Source organism: Suricata suricatta, chromosome 4, assembly GCF_006229205.1.
Source record: "Suricata suricatta isolate VVHF042 chromosome 4, meerkat_22Aug2017_6uvM2_HiC, whole genome shotgun sequence".
NCBI lineage: Eukaryota > Metazoa > Chordata > Mammalia > Carnivora > Herpestidae > Suricata > Suricata suricatta.
In genome coordinates this window covers 30,213,237-30,239,045 of record NC_043703.1, presented here as the reverse complement: position 1 = coordinate 30,239,045, position 25,809 = coordinate 30,213,237, and the positions used below count along the sequence as shown (strand labels likewise).

General features: G+C 35.6%; 1 long non-coding RNA gene and 1 other non-coding gene across 2 annotated transcripts in view; one reads left to right on the top strand and one right to left on the bottom strand.

Annotated features, from left to right (window-relative positions):
* Positions 1–25,809, top strand: part of LOC115290477 — a 98,525-nt gene that overhangs the window by 45,483 nt on the left and 27,233 nt on the right. The window lies entirely within an intron of this gene.
* Positions 22,558–22,665, bottom strand: LOC115290920. The gene has a single exon (XR_003908301.1). It is a non-coding gene; the product is annotated as a U6 spliceosomal RNA (small nuclear RNA).

The window sequence follows — 25,809 nt, the reverse complement described above, 5'->3', positions numbered from 1 at the left end:
ATTGCCACTTCAGATAGCTGTGAAATTAGGTGATTAACTAGTTGTTACTTAACCTTCTAATTTCTGTATAATTCTAATTACATGAAATAGAAGTTGGGGTTCTGATTTTTTACTTTGCTTTTCTGTTTGGAGTGTCATTGTAACTACTGTATTGTAAATGACGGAAAATAATTGCATATGTTAAAAAAATAAATTGTGTTATATTAAAAAAAATAAAAAATTAAAAAAAAGAAAATGAAAACATGAATATAAAAAGATAAAAGAAAAAGAATATTTGTTCTTCCAATCAATGAACATGGAATGTTTTTCCATTTCTTTTTGTTCTCTTCAATTGCTTTCAAATGTGTTCTATAGTTTTCAGAGTACAGATCTTTTACCTCTTTGTTTAGATTTATTCCTAGGTATTTTATTGGTTTTGGTGAAATTATAAAGAGTTTTGATTCCTTGATTTCTCTTTCTTCTGCTTCATTATTGGTATATAGAAATGCAACATATGTCTGTACATTGATTTTATACTCTGTGACTGAATTTGTGTATCAGTTCTAGCAATTTTTAGGTGGAGTCTTTTGGGTTTTCTACAGAGAGTGTCATGTCATCTGCGATAGTGAAAGTTTGACTTCTTCCTTAATGATTTGGATGCCTTTTATTCCTTTTTGTTGTCTGATTACTGAGGCTGAGGACTTCCAGTACTATGTTAACAACAGTGAGAGTGGACTTTCCTGTCTTGTTCTTGACTATAGAGGAGTGGCTCTCAGTTTTTCCCCATTGAGGATAATATTAGTTGTGGGTCTTTTGTATATGGTCTTTATGATATTGAGGTAAATTCCCTCAATCCCTACTTTGTTGAATGTTTTTATTAAGAAAGGATGTTGTATTTTGTCAAAGGCTTTTTCTGCATCTATTCAGAGGATCATATGGTTCTTATTTCATTTATTAATGTGGTCTATCTTGTTGACTGATTTGTGAATATTGAACTAATCTTGCAAGCCAGGAAAAAAATCCCATTTGATTTCTGTGAATAATTCTTTTAATTTGCTGGTAGACTCAATTTGCTAGTATTTTATTGAGAAATTTTGTTTGTTTTAATTTTCTCCATCTCTGATTCTCATTTCAATCCAATCCCCACCATGGGTGGGGTTAACACATATTAATGTTTTTGATATAGGCTCTTAAATGTGCCTTTATCTTATAAACTCATTTGTAGTTTTGACTGTATATGTGTTTTATTTTTGTATATATTTTAATGTTTTTGTTGCAGTTAAGCCACATAACATAAAATTTACCTTCTCAATCATTTTGAAGTGTACCTTTCAGTATAAGTATATTCACATCGTTGTGACACATTCTCCAGAAGTCTTTTACCTTGCAAATCTGAAACTCCATATCCCTTAAAACAACTCCCCTTTTCTCCTTATCCCTAACCCTTGGTAATTCCCATTCTACTTTCTGTTTCTGTGTCTGATTACGTTAGATTTTGTATATGTGTTTGGAATTAACGTAAATTATATCATCCTGTAAAGCTTCTTCTTTTCCTTTATTCATTTAACATTGTTGGTAAAATGTGTGTGTCTAACTGCTTCTAACTGCTATATTTCATATTCATAGTTTGCTTTGTATTTTGGTGTTACATCCAATTAATTTGTTTTCCTGCAGTGAGGTATACCTAGGTTTTAAACTCTCTGTTACCACTACAATTATGCAATAAACATCTTCAGACATGTCCTGCTATGGATATCCAAGAATGTGATCATGCTTATATTTGATACTTAATTTTATCAATCTCCAGAATGACTGTACTCAGATTTTATTTTGTTCAGCAGTGCATAAACGTTCTCTTTACCCCAGATCTTCACCAAAAATGTGGTGTTATCAGATTTCTAATTTTTATAGCTGTAAAGAGATATTTCTTTGTGCTTTTAAAGCACATCTTGGATTACTAACAAATTTGAATATTACCAGATATTTAGACTTAGCTTTCTATGAATTGATTATTGGTGGCTTTTGCTCATTCTTAAAAATGAGTTTACTGTCTTTTCTTGTTTTACCAGAATTTTTTGTATAACTTAGAGATCAGTTTATGGTTGATTTTAGACTTTTAACATATCTTCTTTCTGGCTACTGTTATTCTGCTTACTCTATCTGTGGAATCCTTCATTAAACAGGAAATCTTAATTTTTATTTATCCAATATATCACTTGGCTTTCTGGATTATTCTTTTGGAATCTCTGTTTTTAAACAATAATTCACAAAGATATTCTCTTATATTTTTCTTCAATTACATTTGTATTTATGCTTTCACATTAGGTCTCTATTCCATTTGTTTTCCATCTTTGTATAGAGTAGGCTTATACAGCCTACCAAATTATTATCATCTCCCCTCATTGTGTTGAGGTGCATCCCTACTACATTTGAATTCCTGGGCCTACTTCTGGGTTTCATATTCTCTTCTACTTCTTTTTTTCTATCTGTCCATAGTTGTGGCAGAAACACACTTATGAGAAATGCTGTGGTTCTGATCCTCATGGGTAAACTGGGGGAAGGAGCCAACAGACAATGTTTATCATCTTGTCAGGAACACATCATGCTTTTCTTAAGGCCCTAGACAGGCACTATAGGCAAGAGGAGAGTCAAAAATGAAGGATATTATGAGAAGAGAGTGGCAATTCTCAGCGACTTATAATATTCCAGCCTTGAGGTTCATAAGTGGGGTTGACTTTCTTTTGATGACAAAAAATACTTTTCTTGAGGTAGATCTCCAAATGACTTTGTAAATTAAGCTCTTTTGAGTTAGATACAGCTTACTCACAGTGCCTCTCAGGTCTGTAACGTCATTTCTATTCCTACCATTACAGCACTGGTTCTCACCCCTAGGACCCATAACTTGATCTTATAATGGCCACTTACATTTTTACTCTAATCACATCTCTTGGCTCAATTCAACCCTCTAAAACTATCATTAGATTGATTTGCAACAAATGTTGGGTAAAATGGGATATATTCACTGGATATCCATGGACCACTATGTACACCCTCAATTCCTAGGCCAGCATTCAAATGCCCTAGGGTCTTAATCAATTCTTCCACGCTCAGTTCTCACTGCCTGTGTATGTCTATTAGTCTTCAGATAAACGATAGTCCTTGCCATTCTCTAAGTCTGTTCTGTGGCTTCCCGCCTCTGGGTTTTAAACATAGAATTTTAGAACTTAACGCAAACTTGAAGATGCGTAACCCTCTTATACAGAAGTGGACTGAGGATATGTGATCATTAGTAAGCGAAGGGCTCGCACCCACATGCATCCTAGACTCACAGTCCATGCTATTTCCACTACATTAAATTTGCCTTGCTTTTGCCCTTTTTCTGCCTCTGATGCTTTCCCCAGCAATCCCTCCCTCCCTCATCTTCTGTCAAAATTCTGCCCTTCCTGGAGGGACTGAATGTTACTTCTCCATCAAAACTTTCCCTGATCTTAAGTAAAGTGAACTCTTCCTTCTCTTATTTAGTCTGAAACTCTATACCTCTTTCATGAGCTTATACTCAACCCTGTACTGTGGCAAGTGTGTCATGTCCTTTCCCTCCTCCTAAAATCTGTTTTGCAAGAAGGAGCTATGTCATCCTTTTGGTGTTCAGCACGTTGAAATCACTCAAATATTATTTGAATATTTGAATATTCTGAAGGCACAGAAGTAACTGAATAATGAGTCACTCGAGTGATTGACAGCCTGTCTTTCCCAAGTATATGTGTGCTGGGGTGAAAGGGAGAGGCCTAGAATAATTTATCTTTTTTCTTTAGCCCAAACTAAGCATCTTGAAAGTTTTGCCATGAATTTCCAATTCTGTTATTTCAGGACTAACTTTGCATCATCATAAAATGAGAGTGGCAACCGCTCGTTGTCTTTTCTTTTCCAAATGTTAAACTAATCACACAGCTATTAGAGGAATATTTAGAAAGAATCTAATGAGAATCAGAATGCTCGAGTCATTTGATATTTCTTCCTTTCTCCCCAAATCAGTGTGTGTGGATGGGTGATGTCAAGGTGTGTTGATGTGAGTGTCAGGTGTTAGAGTGCTAGGAAGGAGAAATGATTTTGGAAAAAGTATATGCCTATTAGGTTTATTAAAGAAAAAAAGCCAGACTGTATGGTAGTGAATACTAGAGGATTCTTGATAGAATAGAAAGCAAAAGTAGTTAAAAGATATTTATAAAACTCTAAGTAAAGTCAAACTGCAAAAAAAATGAAGATGTATTCTCTATGTATGATGTGCAGTCTGGAGGCCCAGCAGAATGCTTAAGGCCGCTCCTGAAGCAGCAAAAGCCAGCACTGTTTTTTTTTTTTAAGGGAAAAACAATTATTTTTAGCTGTATTCTAGACTCCAGTCTTTCTGGGAGGAAGACACCAGATGAATTAGTTATTTTACTCTCAAGTTAGTTAATATACGGTATAATCTTGGCTTCAGGTGAACCCCGTGATTCTAGATGAATTAGTTATTAAGGAGAGATACACTGAGTAACTTAAAATTTTTAACTTGTTAGAATTTGGAGAATGGGCAAAATGTGAATCACTCTCTTCCTGATTTATAGAGGGTTGCTATAATGTAAATCAGGACAGAAAACACTACAGCAGGTTTGGTTTCTTTGAATTTTTTTTTTTCTTATTGGGTGAAATGCCATTGACTCAATAATGGATTTGTTTTGCTGATGTTTAAGAAAAAGACAACATATTTCAGTGAATCAGTATGACTTCCACGTGCTGTCTTGGCCAGAGGTCAGTAGATTTAATGGCAGTGCCACTGTTGTCGTTTGTTGCACTGTGGCATCTTTGAAAAAGAAAAACATAATACTAATAGATTTCTAGATATGTTTTCTACTCAGAATCAAATACTGTTGTTATATATACTTAGTGGAGAAAATGTAACCTTAAAAAAAGTTGGATTCAGATTTTCTAAAATAAACTAATTAAAATCACATTTCAAGGCTTTCTAAGAGTTTGCTTTATGGAATTAGCGAGCTCTTGGATCAACTCCTAATTTAGTATCTATCCTGCTTGACATCAAGAAGGTCTCTTAGTCACTCTAAGACTGTTTACTTATCTATAAAATAGACATTGTATGGGGTTCTCAAAAGGATTAAATGTCATATATAATACAAAGCATTATGCTAAGTTCTTAATAAGTTGTATGTGCTGTTAGCATTGGTACATTAAATCATCATTGTTGTCATCCACAGCATTACAATAGTCAAAGCTTAGGACAGACAAAAATTAAGGTGATTCATATTGATGTCCTGTCTAGACTCACAATTGGTCCCAGCGATCACTGGGATTATGCATGGATGATCCACCCATTTTAATGTCCAAATTATACAGAATTGTGCAAAATTTAATTGCTTCTAAAATATAATCAAATTCTAGCTGTAAATAATAAAATATCTAGCAGTTATTTTTAGAAATGCAAATCTGATTTTGTTTCCTCTCCCGTTTTAAAGTCCTCTAATGACTTCCACTGTATGTTGAATAACGTCAGACACTTTAACATACCTTTAAAGGCCCTACAGGGAGATGGCTCCTGCCTCACTTCCTTCCGTTTTCCGCTTTCCCTCACTCACTCTATTTACCTGATATACTTGCCTTTTGCTTGTAGGAGATCAATAAATGTTTACTAAACTAATAAATAAATGTGTAAATGAAATCTGCTGACATTTGTTCAGTTTATTTGCACCTTAATTTGTACCTTAACCTTAAAAAACCTTATGCCTTTAATTAAGAAAACCAGAGTTATTATTTATAGGTAGTATTTATTTTTCTCTTTTATAGAGTTGACCCATCAAAATGGGTGTGAACTGCTTAATGTAGAGTTTGTACAATACAGTGCATGTATGTTCCTTATGATTTTCTTAACATTGTCTTTTTTTAGTTCTTTTTTATTGTAGAAATACAGTATATAATATATATACATATATATGTATATATATAACACAAAGTATATGTTAATTGAGTATTTGTTATCTGTAAGACTTCTGGTCAATAGTAGGCTAGTAGAAGTTTAGTTTTGGGGGAGCCGAAAAATTATATGTGGGTTTTTGATTATGGGCATTGGGGGTCTCTAACCTCCACATTATTTTCTACTTACAAATTTATTTTAACATGCAAATTAGTTATAAGGTTATTGTAGGAAAAGACCTCTTTTGCATATACTTCTGCATGCTTTTAGCTCAAAAACCAAAAATCTAAAAAGTTGATCATGATGCCTTTTCTAAGGTCAAAGTTATTATGCATGCAGGCCTGGGGACAAGTTCTAATAGCATTTTTTATAAAACTAATCTCACAATAGTTTGATAATTCAAGGCACAGAGCTATTTGTATTTTTCTCTTCTAAAATACTAGAGATTTACACTGCATATAGTATGGAGCATAGCAGCAGAATATGCATTTCCATAAATTGGTCTACTTGAGGGATTTTAGAACTTGCTTTTTTACCTTTTCTATTTTGCTGGTTTCAGAGGGTCAAAAGATTCAGAGTTCAAAACAGTGATCTCCTGGGAGCTATGGATTTGTCACCATGGCAACAGGCACACTAAATCAGTAAACAAGGACAGAAGAAAAGATTGTCTCTTATTGTTTCCAAGCAAGAAAGGTATCAACAAAACTCAAGTCTTTCAAAGCAGATATATAATTATATTGTAAAGGTGACTAATAGTTGTGAGTTTCATAATTTCTGACATTTTTTTCCTGACCTAAAAATTGAAAGAGTTAGATGATAGACTATGAGTTTTGAGGAAGATGATTACTTAACTGCTGTGAACTGCAAAACCACCTATTTGTATCAATTTCTAACCTTAATACATAAATTACTCAAGGTCAGAGTAGGAATGAGTGAAGGTTAATTACTTTTCATCAATGTAGGTTGAAGCATAGGAAATGGAAGAGACATTTAAATTAACAAATAGAAATGTCAAAGGGGTATCTTTAAAAAGGGGTTTGCATTTGAGTAGTCAGTGAGCAAATCTCAGAAGTATGGTCACCCAGATGAAGAATAAGAATCTTTATCTCCTGGAAATTAGAAGCAAAGCAGCAAGACCTGGAGTCATGAATTCGTTGTGAATTCTGCTCATTAAGAAGCCCCCTTCTGATGGGCACCTGAGTGGCTCAGTCGGTGTAATGACTTCCTGGTTCACAGGTTTGAGTCCAGCATCGGGCTCTGTGCTGACAGCTCAGAGTCTGGAGCCTGCTTCAGATTCTGGGTCTCCCTCTTTCTCTCTGCTCATCCCAGACTCATGCCCGCTCACTCACTCTCTCTCTTTTCAAAAATAAATAACAAACATTAAAAAAGAAAGAAGCCCCTTGCTGATCGATGTTGGGATTGGGCTGCCCCACAAGGCACACAGGAGACCTGTCCTCTCTGTGCAGAGCTGAGGCATGTGACAGGAGTGAGGCTGGAAGAACTGCTGGCCTTAGAGCTCAGGGGAGCACTTAGCACCTTGCACTGTAATGTACGGTTTACATTTTGCTCCCTCGGTCTAGACTGAGGTCTAGACTCCTCCATGGGGGAGGAGACCGGGTTTTGTCATCTTTTCAATAATAAATGTCTATTCATAGTGTCTAGTGAAACAATCTTGTGGAATGGATGAAAAAGAACTGACTGAAAAGATTAATTCTATCTTGGATTCAGCATTCTGCCCACTTCTGCCTAGGCTTCTATCTTTGATGATGACACCAAAGGGCATGTTATTAAAGGATATGGATTTGTTTTCAATGAGTCAAGCTAGTTTAGAATGGTTTATAAAAATACTTTCTTTTTCTTGGGGAGTCTGGGTGGCTCAGCCAGTTAAGCATCTGACTTCAGCTCATGATCAGGTCATGATCTCCCAGTTTGTGGGCTTGGGTCCCATATTAGGTTCTGTGCTGACAGCTTGGAGCTTGGAGCCTGCATTGGATTCTGTGTCCTCTCTCTCTCTCTCTGCCCCTCCCTTGCTTGTGCTTTGTCTCTCTCAAAAATAAACATTTAAAAATTTTTTTAAAAAATACTTTGTTTTTCTTAACACTTTTTCTTTAAATCTGACATGCATCTATTAGGATAATTATTCTGTTAGGTGACAGTTGTCAAAGAAAAATTGCACCTGATGATGTTAAACAGGCAAGGGAGACTTAATTCAAGACTTCTGCAATAAGGGAGAGAAAATGATACCAATTCCCTTGAAATAAAAGACAAGAGAGCTAAACACCTTTGTGAGCTAATGGAAAAGCACTGGAGGATGTTAGGTGACTGGTTGGTCAGTGTGATCAGGCCATCTGTGTTTGCTAATTGACACTTATTGAAGTTAGGTTCCTACTGTACCACAGAAACTGGCATATAGGAGCTATATGTTTCCCAATGATTACATTTCAAAGGGATCTCTCCCATGTCCTTGGTAAAGGCACTCCTAGGTTGTAAAACTGGAAAGAAGCTGGGGAAAGATTTATATTTTAAAGGGGCAAAGAAAGGATTTATAATTGCATGTTTTTAGAGTAAGAGCTATAAGGAAAGGGTGATCAAGGGCTTACTGTCAGGAAGAAAAATGTCTAAAATTTCATCAAGATGAGTGGTACATTTATACCATTTTGGCCAACTCTACATTATAATTTAGTAGAGAAAATTTAACCACATATCAACAATTTTATCTTATTCATCTTAATTGTACTGTTTTTTAAGTTTCAAGGGATTTTCAAAAATAATGGTACACCAAAATTTGTTACATGTATTTGAATTCACTTAACATATAGTCTCTTAAATTTTTATAGATTAAGCTTTGTCTTTACAACCTTCATTTTATTTTTATTTAGTTTTTTCTTTTTTGAAGAATTTCATCTTCCTTTTGAAAGCAAAAACTTGGTCATTTATAATTGCTTTTAATTATAATTTATTTAGCTTTTACTTTCTTATGAGAAAAAAGAGCCAGAATGATACTCAAAATCCCAAGTATGTTTGCAGCAAAATTCAATTCACAGATTTGAATAATTTATGATGTGTTAATCAAAGTTCTCTATATTTGAGGCATTGTCTAAAGTGCCATGGGAAGAAAGAAGTGAGATTCTGTTACTACTGAGGATCTTTCCATTTGGCAGAGGGTGTAGAAAATGTTCTCTAGTATCCATGTAGTACGTGTAATAAATGAAATAGGAAATTACTGCGTATGTATATTTGTCTGAGGGAGAGATCACTTTTGAGATGATTTTATAAAGGAGATTATATTTCAGTGGGAGCTGAAAAGATTAACATGACTATTTGGGGAAGACACTTGTTCCGAATGAAGCATATGTTTGGGGCTGAGGTATAAAGGAAGGAAAGTGAAAGTGTGTTTGATATTTGCTGAGTTTGCAAGTAGAAAAATAAATGTATTCAAACCCTTAGTTATGTTTCTTAAGCTATAAGAAATTGGGATGTTATATCACTGTATGTTCTATTACTCCATCAGCCCTATAGACAGGTCCCAAACCCATCTTTGCTTTTCGCTGCAAGGTGCCCATTGAGCTCACCTCAACTGACACTAAATTTCTCTTTTCTTCTCCATTCTATATGTCTTCTACTATGGTTCTACTGGTCTCTGATCAATTTATTCTGCCAGATTAATGGTTCTTTTTTTCTCTCAATCTTTTATCAGGCTTGCATTAGTTCACCCAGAAGCAGAGGGATTTAGGGTAGGAAATTGAGTTGGGGGTCAGAAGGGTCTTTTCAGGTCAAGTAAATAGGTGACTGGGGTGAAGAAAAGAAGCACATTAATTTCAGCCTCAGATGAAGAGCCTATAATGTAAAAATTGACAATCTCCAATGGTATAACTTCTAGAACTCCAGGTTATTGCAAGTAAACAAATCTCTCTTTGCTTTTCTGCCCCTACTTTGATTTTCTAAGTTTAGTTTGGGACAGAATTCCAGAAAGAGTTGGTGATACGCTCCACCTCAAGATGAGGATGCATGTATAGGAGGAGTCAAGGGTTGGAGAAGAAAAAATCCTATATGGCATGAGTGCAATGTCCAACTGAGAATGGAGGTTAACACCAACTGGCAGAGATCTGTGGCAGAATGTATTTTTCCAAGATGACAACAACCATATTTGTGGTGCTCATGCTTCCAGAACTTTGCCATTCCCCGCCAATTTCCTTTTGGACTTGAGTGGGCTTGAAACTGTTCCAGCCAGTGGAAAACAGTGCAAGTGATGCTGTGTGATTTCTGAGGCTAGTTCATTTAAAAAAAATAGAGCTTCTGGGGTGCCTGAATGGCTCAGTTGGTTGAGCATCTGACTTTGGCTTAGGTCATGATCTCCTAGTTTGTGAGATTGAGTCCCACATTTGCATCAGGCTCATTGGTCTCAGTGCAGAGCCTGCTTCAGATCCTCTGTTTCTGTCTCTCCTCTCTGCCCCTCCCCTGCTTGTGCTCTCTCTCTCTCTCAATAATAAATTAAACATTAAAAAAAAAAAGAATAGAGCTTCTGCTTATTTCTTTTGCTTGGGACTCTTGCCCTTGGAATTCATTCATCCATTAACTTGTGATGGAAACTCAAACTAGTCTATGCAAAGACTCACACAAAAAGGTCAACTTAAGGAGGATAACACCAATTGCTAAACCTGTGAGTCACTGAACTTTCAAAGGAATCCAGTTCACAACTTTGAATCAGTCTTCCAGATGAGGCACTCAACATTGTAGAGCAGAGACAAGATATTCCTGTTATGCCTTGTCCAGATTCTTAACCCAATTACTTATTTACACTAAGTTTTGGGGTAATTTGTTATGCAAATTTGTTATATAAACTAGGTCTGTGAATGACAGGTGGAGTCTGATCTTTATTTGAACTATTGAAAGTTTTTGGTGAAGGGAACATATAATCTGAGCTGTGTTGAAAGATGTCAACTCTGATAACAAGATACCAGAGTCATTGAAGGGGAAGAGAAGAGGGAGAGACCATGTTAATAAGGATCTAGGGTTGAATCATGGCAGCAGAAGCAAATAGGAAAAGGTGGATTTGAATAGCAGTGTGAAAAACAAACCCACTGTATTTGAGTGCTGCTTGGACATAACAAAAAATACTTATGGAAAGGGAAAAGTCAAAGAACTGAAAAAATATTGAGAATTTTTAGGAGCTGATATAGTTTGGAGAAAATACCTTGTTTGAGAACCTGAGTTCAGTGTGTCAGTGCAACATCTAAGAAGGATTCTGCAGTTGTTGGAGACATCTAAATGGGCATACTTTTCACTGAGCCAATGAATGAAAATTATAGGAGTACATGAAGAGAGTATTGAAAGGAAGATCAGTGGATAAAGATGGGGGCATTGGAAATTAAGGGACAAGAGCAAGGAAATGGATGGGAAGAAGAGTTGGAGAAAAAGAACCCAAACAACACCCTCAAAAATTTAGAAGGATCCAGTGAAAGGCAATATTTCACTATGTCAAGGAAGCAGATTTTTTCCATGAAAAAAAGGTTTGTCAATAATGACAATGAGGATTTAGAAAACAACTGGATTTTATGAATAGAAGTAGACTTTATGGAGAGTACTCTCAGGTGGGAATGAGGCAAAAACCAACTTTCATGGGAAGTGAGTGGCAGGGATGGAACTTGAGGCAAGAGGAATACACCTGGTGAAACTTCTTAGTGAAATAAGGAAGAGAGGAAAATGACTGCTCAAAGAAAAGGGGCATCTTGAGGCAACAATGGATAGGGAGACAGAGGGTTCAATGCCTGGAGTTGGGGAAGAATCACACAAAGATCATCTGTTCAAGGGTTAGTCTTAAATGGAGAAGGGGCACTTTTGTGAGTCAAAAGAAAACAAAGTGAAGTAGAGACAGAAATCAGAATTATGTTCCTCCATTTTGTTCCTGACATTAGTATCAATATTGAACTCTTTTGCTGGGAAATAATGATGTTCTTATTGAAAATACATAAAATGTTAGTTTGTCAAAACATAGGATATGATTATAGATTTGTGCAATAAAAATAAGAAATAGAAGACTTAATTTTAAATATTTCTTTTGTTATAACTTTTGGCTTCCCAAATCCTCTGACAAGAAATGTTAAATCTACTGTGTAATCTATTACTTGTTCATTATTGGCTATTATTGTTTTTTGATGTATTGTCACACTTTGGTCATGTTTCTTGCAAACATTATTTCAATCTGCGTCCAACATAATACTCACAATCTCAGATATTTATATAAATTAACACTTTAAAACTCTGACAGGTACCAGTTATATTTGGTCTATGCTTTGCCCTTGATTCATGAGAATTTCTCACTCCTTCTCCTCATCTTCCTGTCTCTATTTGCATCCCCATCTCTATCATCATCTCTAGGGTAGATTTGCAGCTCGTTTAGTTTCCACTATGCATTCATGCTGTATCTAAAACTTATTTTAAAAAATCCAACTTCAATTAATTATCATTACAGATGTGACATTATTTGTCTCCTGGAAAGCCCCTGATCCGAGGGCTCATTAGGAAGTTCTATCATAATTGTCAGGGGTGAAAATGTAAGAGAAAATCTAATCCATCTATATATTATGGTTATTGTGACACTACTCCAAAGCAGTAAAATGGAGACTTTCAGAAGAATCATATCATTCTTTTTTATTCTTTTAAGCAACTTACCCAAATAAAGTTTTAGATACATGAACATACCACTACATTTTTTTCTTAGATAAGTAAACCAAAAATATTGTGACAGTAGAGATTATATAGGATTTTTCCTTTGCTTAAAAAATATCTATAAATGGAATCTTTTTATATAGTGTATTGATAAAAAAAAGCTTATGATAACAAAAATTAGGTATGAAAAATCCCAGGAGGCTGGAGATTTAGAGTTCACATACCATCTGCAGTCATTACCCTTGTGGTATTTGTGTACATAAAGATACCGATTGGATTTCAAAAGTTCATAGGAAGTATTTATGAAGCCAAGAACAATCCTCTTGTTGCAATTCCTGACTTACACAAAAGCCCTTCAGAATAGCAGAGAAGAGCACTTGAATTTTCCAATCATTTAAAGGCCACTTTATGAGTCCAAATCCACATGGTTCAGTGCTTCTGGTTATTAACATTTTGTACTGTCATTTGCCCATATTTGTTAAACAGTTTTTAATTGCTATTTTGCTTTCTCCTTAAATAGTAGTCTTTGTAAATGAAAAAGAAATCCTGCAGAATGTGTTCTTTTTTTTTTCCTTCTTTGCAATGAACATTTAAAATGAATATTGTGACTGTGTTCTCAGCAGCCATTTGAATTGCTTTGCTTCATGTGACACTGGCTTTTTGAAAGTGCCAGCTGTCACTTGACTCTTCAGTATTAAATCATCACTCTACCTGTTGCCCTGGAGTTGGAGGCTCAGTATATGATTTTATTTCTTTCCTTAGCAAAAAATATTAAAAAGATAGAGAGCTTGATTTAAAAGTTATATAACAGGGGTTCCTGGGTGGCTCAGTTGGTTGAGTGTCTGACTTCAGCTCAGGTCATGATCTCACCTTCCAGGGTTTTGAGCCCCACTTCGGGCTCTGTGTTGAGAGCTCAGAGCCTGGAGCCTGCTTCAGATTCTGTGTCTCCCTCTGTCTCTCTGCCCCACCCCTGCTTGTGCTCTGTCTCTTTCTCTCTCTCTCAAATGAATAAACATTAAAAAAGGTTATAAAACATAGTTTTAATAAATACTTGTGGAGATTTTAAAAGTTGAAAATTTAAAAATGACTTAAAAAAACAGAAGACAACAAGTGTTAATGCAGAAGTGGAGAAATTAGAACACTCTCATACTGTTGGTGGGAATGTAAATGGTGAAGTCACTATGGAAAACCATATGGAGGGTTCTCAAAAAGATTAAAAAGATAATTACCGTATCATGCAGCAGTCCCGCTTCTGGGCATTTATCCAGAAGAATTGAAATCAGGATCTTGAAGACACTCTAGACCTCTCATGTTCATCATAGCATTATTTACAATAGCCGTGACACAGAAACAACCTGTCAACAGATGGATGCATAAAGAAAAGGTGATATGTACAAAGGAATTTTATTCAGCCATTAAAAAGAAGGAAATTCTGCAACATGCAACAACATGGATGAACCTTGAACACATTATGCTAAGTGAAATAAGCCAGACACAGAAAAGCACCACATGATTTACATGAGGTATCTAATATAGTCAAATTCCTAGAATCAAAGAGTGACAGGGTGGTTGCCAGAGGCTGAGGGGTTAGACTGATGGAGAGATACTAGTCAATAGGCATAAAATTTCAGTTGAACAAGATGAATAAAAGCTAGGTATCTGCTGTACAACATTATACCATATTGTACACACCTAAAATTTTGTTGAGAGGATAAATCTCATGCTAATTGTTCTTACCCTAATATAATTTTTAAAAATATAAGTAAGATATTTTACTTCCTCACTGTCTTTAAGGTTTCATGTAATAGACACAGTAGAGATTCATTCTTATTGTTGCAATTCCTTATTTTTGGTAGTTCTTTGGAGTAACTTTTGCCTTTTCATGGACAATTAGGTGGAATTTAATTTTTCTTTGTCATTACATTGTCATTTCATCTACAAGACTGAGGTTTTTCTAGGTTATTTAAATAGAATCCTGGCACTATTTTAAGTTATAAACGCATCTCAGAAATTGTGTGCACCTGCTGTATGTCAGGCTTTCTGTCAGGGGATGGCATGAGGAAACAGTTTCCACCCTCACGGCGTTCCCACTGGAAAGGAGGAGACTGGTGATGATCAGATCAATACTTAAATTCCATGATTATCACCTGTGATAAGTACTATGCAGGGAAATGACTGCAAGCAATGAGAGAAAATAACACTGGAAGACCTATTACCCTCATGATCATTGAGAAAAATCTCCTCGTAGACTAAGAAATGACTAGTGACCCAGGTAAGGAGCGAATAGCGTGATATTCCAAGAGAGTGAGCTGTTTCCCTGGAGGCCTTCATATGGGAAACAGCTTGGTGTTTCCGGAACTGAGAAGAAGGTCCTAGTGCAATGGGACAGAGAAAGAGGGAAAGATTGTGTTGGAGGTGGGAGGTTTGAGTAGAGAGAGACCAATTGATGCAGGCTTTGTAGTTCATGACATAGGGCTGGTTTGTTTCGTGAAGTACAGTGGGAAACTGCTGGACAACGTAAGTAGGAAAGTAGCACGATCTAATGTATTTCTTTCTTTAAATGATTACTCTAGCTTACAGAAGGTCAGTAATTGGAGAGTGAGGCAGAGTGCCAGGAAGACGCCCTGTTGAGGAAATAAGTCAGGAAGTACATCTTTCTCTCCTTTAATGAACACAGTTCGACTGTAAGAGCAATGGATATATATTTTTTAATTTTTATGTTTATTTATTATTGATACGAAGAGAAACAGAGCATGAGTGGGGGAGGGGCAGAGAGAGAGAGGGAGATACAGAATTTGAAACAGGCTCCAGGCTCTGAGCTGTCTGCATAGAGCCCAACACGGGGCTTGAACCCACAAGATCATGACCTGAGCCGAAGTCGGATGCTTAACCGATGGAGCCACCCAGGCGCCCCAAGAGCAATGGATATTATAAATATCAGCAATTCTGTGTTCTGTGTATCTCATCGTTAAAATTACTTTTATTTTTGTTTTGTAATGTTTATATTTAAACATTATATTTATGTTTGGTTTCTGCATAGAATCTTATTTCCTGTTTTCAATTTCTATAAAATTTGAAATCATAATACCATACATATGGCCTTTATTCATTCAGAAAAATATTACTGAGCATACATTATATGATAAGAATTGTACAACATAAAGACATCTACAACTGCGATCTGACCCTCCCCTGTCCCTACTTGAATTCATACCTGTTGTCTTTCTTGCCTCTGTGGATCACTAAGCTGTAGAATCAGTATTCACGAAAGCATCTTCTCTTTACCCTTGAAAAAATGCATATATCACTTCTTTCTATCTTTTATTAAATAATATTTTTCTTTAATTCAACTCCAGAGTGCTTGGCACTACTGATTCTGCTGGGCTTGAGCTAGCATTAGAGAGGGAGGTTAAGTTTCATTTCATGCCTTAATTATTAGGGCCTGGACTATCTAAATTTAATGTTGCTTCTGGAAATTCATAAAATTCAAATTTTGACAAGAAAACTGAAAAATAATTCTTAAAAGTAAAAATCCAGCAACTATATTTGCTATCTAGAGAACATAATATACACACATCTAAAGAAGCTATCTGTCCAATGCAGTTCTTAAAAGAAACAAATGGAGTCTCCCAAATTAGAGTGCAGTTGTACATACTTAATGTTTTGATTAGATATTTATGCGAAGTGCAGGTTCTTCTCTTTCTTCAGAGATGAATGCACAAGTCTCTAGCTTACCGGTTTTTATTTTGCTACTGCCACAAATGACACGAGATCTTGTTAAAGTTCTCTTGTCCATTTAAGATGAATTTTACTCACTCTTCAAAATGCATTTCTTTGGTTATTGCTCAGAGTTAAGCGATGAATTCTCCATTGCTTTTAGAAAGAAACATAACACAAGGACTCTAGAGTTGAATTCTGTAAGTAAATTTCTGAGTTTCTGAGATGCTTTTTCTTCACTACTTTCCTTAGCACTTCTAGATTCTTTGTGTTGCGTGTATTGAAGTTTAGTGTTTAGTAAGCACACTAAATCTCTTGCATAAAATTATTTGTTCTTATAAAAGTTATTATTGGAGAAAAATGTGTTCAGATTAAAGCAATTAACATTGAGAACTTGTAGTTCAAAATTTAGTTACATATATTTGAATATTTGTCATGGTAGTTATGAAAATGCCTACTTACCTTCTTAGCAAATAGAAATTAATGTTTTCTTTAATCTAGGTGCAAATATGATCGATTGTTTTAATAAACTCTATGATATTCTTCTAATGGTAATGATTAAATATTTCACTTGCAGGTAGATGAATTGATCATTGATAATGTATACAGCTATTATGTAGATAATCTTTTTTCATTGCTTAGAAGACATATAATATATGAGCAATATACATAAGTTCAGTCAATATTTATCAGTTTGTTCCTGAACACAATCCTGAGAAAAAATAATATAATGAACATGTGTTCTTATATGGTAGGCCATTGATTTGGGGAGTGGCTTTTTTAGGACATATAAATAAGAAACTCAAATGAACAATGTAGAATTAAAATTCACTTCCCTTTCTTACATACAGCAATTCAGTCATTGGTTTCAGATTTAAAAAAACATTAGGCACTGGATACAAAGAAGATAGGTAGAATGACAGTCATTGATTTTAAAACAAAAGGAAATATTGTCATTTGAAAGAAGAGCTACATTATTAAAAATTTCACTTGCTTACAATCATCAGACTTTAAATCAGTCACATTTGAGCAACCACTGTGTACTGTCCATTACAATAGATGCAACAATTCTATCCTCCCGTGCCTTGACTTTTGCAAAGGCATATACCTGGGCAATACATAAGATTATCATCTCTGAAAATGCTGACAGGCAGCTAACAACTTAAGTTCCTGTGTGTGAGAACCAGGGCTCCGTCTTTACTTGCAGAATGAACACAAGGGGTTTTCTTCCCCTGGTATGCCGTAAGTGTTCAAGACATGCTTGTTTCTTGTTGAGGATGGTAGTAAAAATGCTTAGTATTTGAACCACCAACTCAAAATTAAGATTTCTAGCTGGCGGTAACACTTTTAGTGTGTTTAACTCCTCACTAATGCATGATGCCTAATTAGCTCAAGGTTTGAGGGTAAGTTGCTTAGATGGCAGCTGTTAATTGGTGATGCCGACAGGATCAGGTTGAGGAGCTAAATACTCAAGACCTGTCAACATAAAGGTCAGTGATTCTCAACACTGACTGCAGAATAGTATTGCCTGGAAACTTAACTAATTGATGGTCGGGTTGGAAGTGCAGATTCATTCAATCAGAACCAGAGGTAGAGAAATCTTGGGCAGAAATATTTTTAAAACTTCCCAAGGAGGGTTCCTATTGTATAGACAGGATTGACAAATTGGTGACAGGCTTCTTTTCTGGCAGAAAGAGGAGAATTAAGACACGGATTTCACCTGTCCTAAGACAAAGTTTGGGTTACAGAGGCTTAAACATGATATTGTTTCTTTCATTAGATATGAGGCTTTTCAAAGTGGTCAGAAGACTGGTAGCATCAGTGTTTGGGAACTAGTTAGTGATGCAGATTTTCAGACCTAAAACAAAAACTCTGGAGATGGAGCAAAGAATACTGTATTTTAAAAATTCTTCCAGTTAACTCTATACCTTAAAGTTTGAGAACCATCATTTTCAAAGCCTTGGTTAAAATAGATATTTGGAGGCCAGGAATTGAAGCTCTCCTCACTCATCACTGATTTAGAGTGAGTTAAGTAGAAAGTACCTGATCAATGAGATATACATCTTATCTGGATGAATAAATAGCTTCATCATGAGAATAAAGTAGTGGACCTAGATGACATTTTATTATTTTAAGAGCCTTCCAAGAGTAATTAGTTACATGTCATAAAGGTTCACATCCAAAAGTTAATCCTTTTCCAAAGAATATGTTGTGAATAGACTATTCCTTCATTATTATAATCCCTGAAGCAAAGTGGCCTCTCCCAAAATTTGGAATACATTACATAACAAATCACCTCTCTGGTGGTCAAAATTAGACTCAGAGTAATAGATTCTCAAGTTGCTTCTTTTCCCATCTGAAGAACTAACTTGGTATTCAGGCAAGAAAACATATTTTATACTCTGCTGATGAGTTAAGTCCTCTAAGAGTTGTAAGGATATTTGGAGTTCTTCTTCATCGCTACTACAGCTTGACTCTCTCCAAGTATTTCATTTATTTAAAGAAAGTGTCATCTATATTCTCTCTCTGGTCTAGAAGTTTCTAGGATTCTTGTTACTCTCACATTTGGTTTCCTTTTTAACACATAAATTTTTTTCTACCATATGTCTACTCTCAACTTTGAATTCCCATACAGTGCATAACGCCTTCCTTTTCCTATTACATCTGTTTCTTTTTGATAAGCTGTGTCCTTTCACTGTTGCACGTCATGAATCTCATCCCATTAAGATTCAATAATATCTTTCTGTTCATGTGTACTTCCTTGGATTAAAATTGAGAGAGGAACTTCAGCCTGGGATTTTGAATATTCAGATATAATCATCTGGGTCTAAATATTAAAGAGTGAACTGCCAATTAAAATTCTCTTTTCATGTAGAGAATACAGCCAATGATATCGTAATAGCATTGTGTGGTAACAAATGGTAGCTATGCTTACGGTGAGCATAGCATAACATGTAGAGGTGTTGAATCACTGTTGTACACCTGAAAAGAATGTAACAGCATTGTGTGTCAGCTACACTAAACTTTTTCTTAATTCTCTTTCTGTTCATGGAATCACAGAAATACAGACTAGAAGAAATTTTGGTCTTGCATGGTTCTGCAAACTATCTGCTTTATGGTTTTTCTCTTCTTGTAACAATCATTTTATCTAGGAATTAGACATTTTAAACTTATTATTTTTGTCTTTTCCTTTCAAACTGTACTTTATTTTTTTTATTAAAATATTTTTAATGTTTATTTATTTGGGGGGAGCAAAGAGAGAAGGAGACACCCAGGTGCCCCCCAAAATGTACTTTAAATACCTTTCCCGGGGTACCTGGGTGGCTCAGTTAGTTCAGCAGCTAACTTCAGCTTCACACTTCATGAATTTAAGCCCTGCATCGGGCTCTGTGCTGACAGCTGGCTCAGAGCCTGGAGCCTGCTTCAGATTCTGTGTCTCCCTCTCTCTACCCCTCCTCCATTCACACTCTGTCTGTCTGTCTGTCTCTCTCTCTCTCAAAAATAAATAAACATTAAAAACATTTAAAAAGAGGAGTGCATTGGTGGCTCAGTCAGTTAAGTAACTGACTCTTGATTTCAGCTCAGGTCATGATCTCATGGTTCATGAGTTCAGGCCCCACATCAAACTCCACAATGTCACAGTGTTGAGTATGCTTTGGATTCTCTCTCTGCATCCTTCCTGTGTGCTCTCTCTTTCTCAAAATAAATAAACTTTAAAAATATTTTTTAAATTAAAAAAGAAAACACCTTTCCTCCTAGCTGCTAATTAGCCTGCTATGAGTACATTGTTGGTGTTGTAATATGGAATGGGAAAAACCTGAATTGTGTTTGCCAATATAAACAATGCATGCCTCTGTTCTCTTTCTATGTCTATTCCTATTTCCCAGAATCTTGACTCTGAGGTGGAATATTATTACTATATTTTCTTGTCTTTTTTGGTCTTTCTTTGGAAGCAATTTTGTTTCCTTAAAGCGGTAGTTCTCAAACTTTAGCAGTGCACCAGAATCACTTGGAAGGCATGATGAAACACAGATTGTTGCCTATGCTCAGAGTTTGTGATTCAGTAGGTCTGTGTAGGGGCTCAAGAAATGGAATTTCTAACAAATTCCCAGCTAATCCTGCAGGTGCTGTGAGCAAGTTTTGAGTACCACTGTTAAGGTGCTCTGCCTTCACGAGATGAATAACCAATGGCCTTGGCATCAAAATCTCACTTGAATCCATCTACTGTTCACAGTATCCATTTTCCACCTCATATCATTTCTCCGTATAGTACTCAGAGTGATTGTCTTAAAAATGAAGTAGTCTACGTAGTATTTTTGAACTTGGTTGTTTCTCTGCCCAAAGCTCTTCAGAATCTTTCTGTTGCTGTGCAGATAAAATCCACCTCTCCCAACCCTCCCCACAGCCAACATCATTGCAAGGTTCAGCATGATCTGTCAGTCATTCTGGCCTCATCTCCGGGCTCACTCTCCTCTGGTCCTCTTTCACTGAAGACTTCTTCCTCTCTCAGGCCTTATTCATTGCTCAACCCCCAGGAATGCTCTTTCTTTAGGTCCCAGCATAGAAGTCATCTTCTCAGATGCTTTTTCTGACATCCCACTCTATCAGGACTCCCTATTCTACTTCTGGGGTGAGTAACTCTCCAGTTTTGCCTAGGATTAAGTTGTTTCTTAGGAAGTGAGATTCCCAGTGCTAAAACCAGGACAGCTCCATGCAAACTGGGAAGATTGATCCTGCTACCTTCTCTCCAGGTACAAATTCTACTTTTTCTTTATAGCACCTGCAAATTTATAATTGTATATGTAGTTGTGTGATACTTTTTAAGTGCTTACCATCCTTATTAGATTATAACTCCATAAAGGAACAGGTGGTATCTGTTTCTTAATATTTTTGTCTCTAATACCTAGCACTATACTTACAAAGTGGCTACTCAATAATTATTGCTTTTGAAAGAGTTTTATTAGTTACTCAGCTACAAAGGGAAGCGGGGAATGCTGGCATATATTATACAATAACCTGTATTTTTTTTGTCTCACTTATAAAATATATGTCATCACATCAGAACATTTTGAAAATAACTTACTTTCTTCCTATTGGCCCCTAGACATTGGTAATGTGTTTTAGTTGACCAGAGTCCACCAATTCCACTTATATACCTGGACTGTTGATCTCAGCTAAGAGAGCTGCAACTAAAGAAGCACCTATGTCACCAACCTAATAAATTGGTATACACAGATCTTTTTAAACTAATAAAAATAATAGTAACTAGTAGCAAGTTTTAGATAAATGCCAAGCTCTGAGTTAAGCACCGTATATATGTTATCTCCTAAAAAATGTATATGTTATGAGATACTCTTTTAGTATCCTCATTTTCCCTGGACACAGGGAGAAGGAGCATGATACCCAAAGTCACTGATATATTATGTGGTTGAGTCAGGGTTCTAACTTAGCTCTTTCTGACTCAAAAAAGCATAGGATTTTATCTATTTCTTTGACAAAAATATGATAAGATTGATACTTTAAAAATATTTATTTATTTATTTATTTATTTATTATTTATTTATTTTGATAGAGAAGAGACTCAAGCAGGGAAGGGGCAGAGAGAGGAATAGAGAGAATCCCAAGCAGGTTTCATGCTGTGAGCACAGACCCCAATATGCGGCTCCATCTCATGTTTGGAGAGATCATGACCTGAGCTAAAATCAAGTAGGATGCTCAACCAACTGAGCAACCCAGGTGCCCCTAATATTTTTTTAATTGAAGTACAAGTGACATGTAATATTATACTAGCTTCAGGTGTATAACGTAGTGATCTGACATTTATATATATATTACAAAATTTTCACCACAAAAAGTATAGTTACCACCTGTCCTCTTACAAAGTTATACTATTATTGACTATATTTCCTAAAGATTGGCTCTTCTAAATAAGGATGTACTTGCCTGGATTAGAATAGATGATCATCTTGTCCAGGCAAACTGCTGAATGGTACCTATTTATTATAGAACTGAATTATATATTTAAATCATATGGACTATACATATGCATGCTATATATTATGGGCACAATAATATATATATTATTTTCTAGTGTTTTGCTAGTACATAAGAGCTAACATTTATCAAATGCTCACTGTGAGCCTAATTCTAAATTACGTACTATTAAAAGACATGTTATCTCATTTAAACATCATACCTTTTGAAGTAGTACATTTTCTACTTAAAAAAAAAAGACAACTGTGGAATGCTTCATGAATTTGTGTGTCATCCTTGTGCAGGGACCTTGCTAATCTTCCCTGGATTGCTCCAATGTGAGCATAAAGAAGATAAAGGACACTTTTGGAATACAAGACCATTTGACTCACAGGATACATTTGTCATCTGTGTCTTTCTTCTTAAATCTCTAAACTGACCAGGGGTTAAAAGTTTTTAGCTATATTTTTCAGGTATCTTTGAGTATTTCCTTACTATCAATGCAGTTGGATACTGGAATATATGGAATATTCTGGATACTGGAATATATGGAATATTCTTTGTCATGAGAATTTAGGCACTTGGAAGTACAGGCCACCTCAGGGTATTAAGACCTTAGTAAACACTGCAGTGTATGTCTTCTTTTATTATTTTTTATTTAAAAAACGTTTTAATGTTTATTGATTTTTGAGAGAGCAATAGAGCATGAGCAGGGAAAGAGCAGAGAAAGAGGGAGACACAGAATCCAAAGCAGGCTCCAGGCTCTGAGCCGTCAGCACAGAGCCTAACACAGGCAGGGCTTGAACCCACGAACCATGAGATCATGACCTGAGCCATAGTCCGATGCTTAACTGACTCAGCCACCCAGGTACCCCTGGTTTCTCTTTGTTTAAAATAAAACATTAGAATTTTTCTTCTCCTGAATGTCTGTCATAAAAGCTTGACCAGCCTAGAAGAAAGAAGTCAGCACTTCAATATCAAGTTGATATGAGAACCTTTCGGATAATGACCATAACTTTTGTATGTCTTATGCTGCAAATGTGTATAATATTGCCTAGTTAATTTTAGTGGATTGATTGAAATGTGCAGTCACCTCATTCCTGTGTTGCTTCCTGACACCACACTTTGGCTGTGGCCTCTTCTTACAACTTCCTAATTTATATAAATTCCTCTAGCTCTCAGATACATTGATTTGTATTTGCTTATGGTTGTGCCTTGTGCATTAGGAAACTTCAGAACATTTGGAGAAACAATTTTTTTTCTGAAAAAGTAAAACAGGAATTTGTATGTTATGTTTTCATGTTCACGTATGTATTCACATATTTTGTCAGATCAAGAACAAAAACTTTGGGATTTAAAAAATTTTGCAAATGCAGTAATTCAACTTGCAAATGAATTATTATTCATTTTTCTTAGCCTACAGATTTGTTCTAATAACATACTTAAATGTAGATTACCCCCTTTTCAGTATTTGGTCATTCATGTTCTTCTCTCTGGAGAATTTACTTATGCTAGAGCCAAGTTAGCATGTCTAGAAGATGGTGGTGAAGTAAAGAATTTTGATTATATGACAACAAACTGCACAACGTAGAAGGAATAGATTAAATATTTGAAACATACAAATAGAAAATCTGGAGAGACCAATTAAAAGTAACACAATTGATTTAAAAATGAAAAAAATACTACAAAAAAAAAGTCCAGAATCAGATGGATTCACAAGTGAATTCTACCAGACCTTTAAAGAAGAGTTAATACCTATTCTCCACAAACTATTGCAAAACATAAAAGAGTAAGGAAAGCTTCCAAATACATTCTACAATGACAGCATTATCAAAACCAGAAAGAGGGCACACGTGCATGTGTGCGCACGCACACACACACACACACACACACACACACATACACAACTACTGGCCAATATCCCTGATGAACATATTTGCAAAAGTCCTCAACAAAATATTAGCAAACAACATACAAAAATGCTTGAAAAATATTATTCACCATTATCAGATGAAATTTATTCCAGGGATGCAGGATGGTTCTGTATTCACTAACCAGTCATCATACACCAACAAAATGCAGGATGAAAATCATATAATCATCCCAATAGATAAAGAAAAATCACTTAAAAAGACCCAAAATGCATTCATGGTAAAAACTCTCAATAAAATGGGGTTAGAGGGAATGTACTCAACATTACATAAAGGCCATACATGAAAAACTCATAGCTAACATCATCCTTAGTAGTGAAAAACTGAGAGCTTTCCCATAAGCTCAGGAGCAAGACAAGAATGTCTACCCTTGCCACTTTTATTCAACATAGTACTATAGTGCTATAGGTCCTAGCCACAGCAACCGGGCAAAAAGAATAAGTTAGAGGCATCCACAATGGTAAGGCAGAAGGTAAAATGTCACCATTTGCAGATGACACAATATTATACATAGAAAATTCTAAGGGCTCCACCAAAAAACTATTACAAGTAATAAACCCAGTACATTGTCAAAATATAAAATTCCCAGAAACTGGTAGCATTTCTATTTGCTAACAAAGTCACAGAAAGAGAAATTTTTAAAATACCATTTATAATTGCACCCCAAATAATAAGATGCCTAGGAATAAATTTAATTAAGGAAGCGTGTATTCTGAAAGTATAAAATAGTGATGAAAGAAATTGAACACAAACCAATGGAAAGTTATTCCATGCTCACAGATAGGAAGAACAAATATTGTAAAAATGTCCATGTTATCCCCCCAAAATCTACAGATTTAGTGCAATCCCAATAAAAATACCAATAACATATTTTACTGAACTAGGACAAATAATCCTAAAATTTGTATGGAACCACAGAAGACATTGAATAGTCAAAGCTATTCTGAGAAAGAAAAAACCAGAGGTATCACAGTTCCAGATTTCTAGGTATAATACAGGGCTATAGAAACTAAAACAATATGGTACTGGCATAAAAATAGACACATGGATTAATGGAACAGGATGGAGACTCCAGAAATAAACTCACATTTATATGGTCAATTAATCTATGACAAAAGAGAAAAGAATATACAATGAAGAAAAGACAGTCTTTTCAATAAGTGGTCTCGGAAGAATGAACAGTTACCGGCAAAAGAATGAAACTGCCTTGCAGAAGCTTTTTATCTTGATGAAGTCCCAAGGGTTCAGTTTTGCTTAAATTTCCCTTGCCTTTGAGGATGTGTCAAGTAGGAGATTGCTGCGGTGGAGGTCTAGGAGGTTTATCCCTACTTTCTCCTCGAGGGTTTTGATGGTTTCCTGTCTCACATTCAGGTCCTTCAGCCATTTTGAGTTTATTTTTGTTTATGGTGTAAGAGACTGGTCTAGTTTCATTCTTCTACATGTTGCTATCCAATTTTCCCAGCACCACCTGCTAAAGAGGCAGTCTTTTTTCCATTGGATACTCTTTCCTGCTTTGTCAAAAATTAATTGACCATACATTTGTGGGTCCAGCTCTGGATTCTCTATTCTATTCCATTGGTC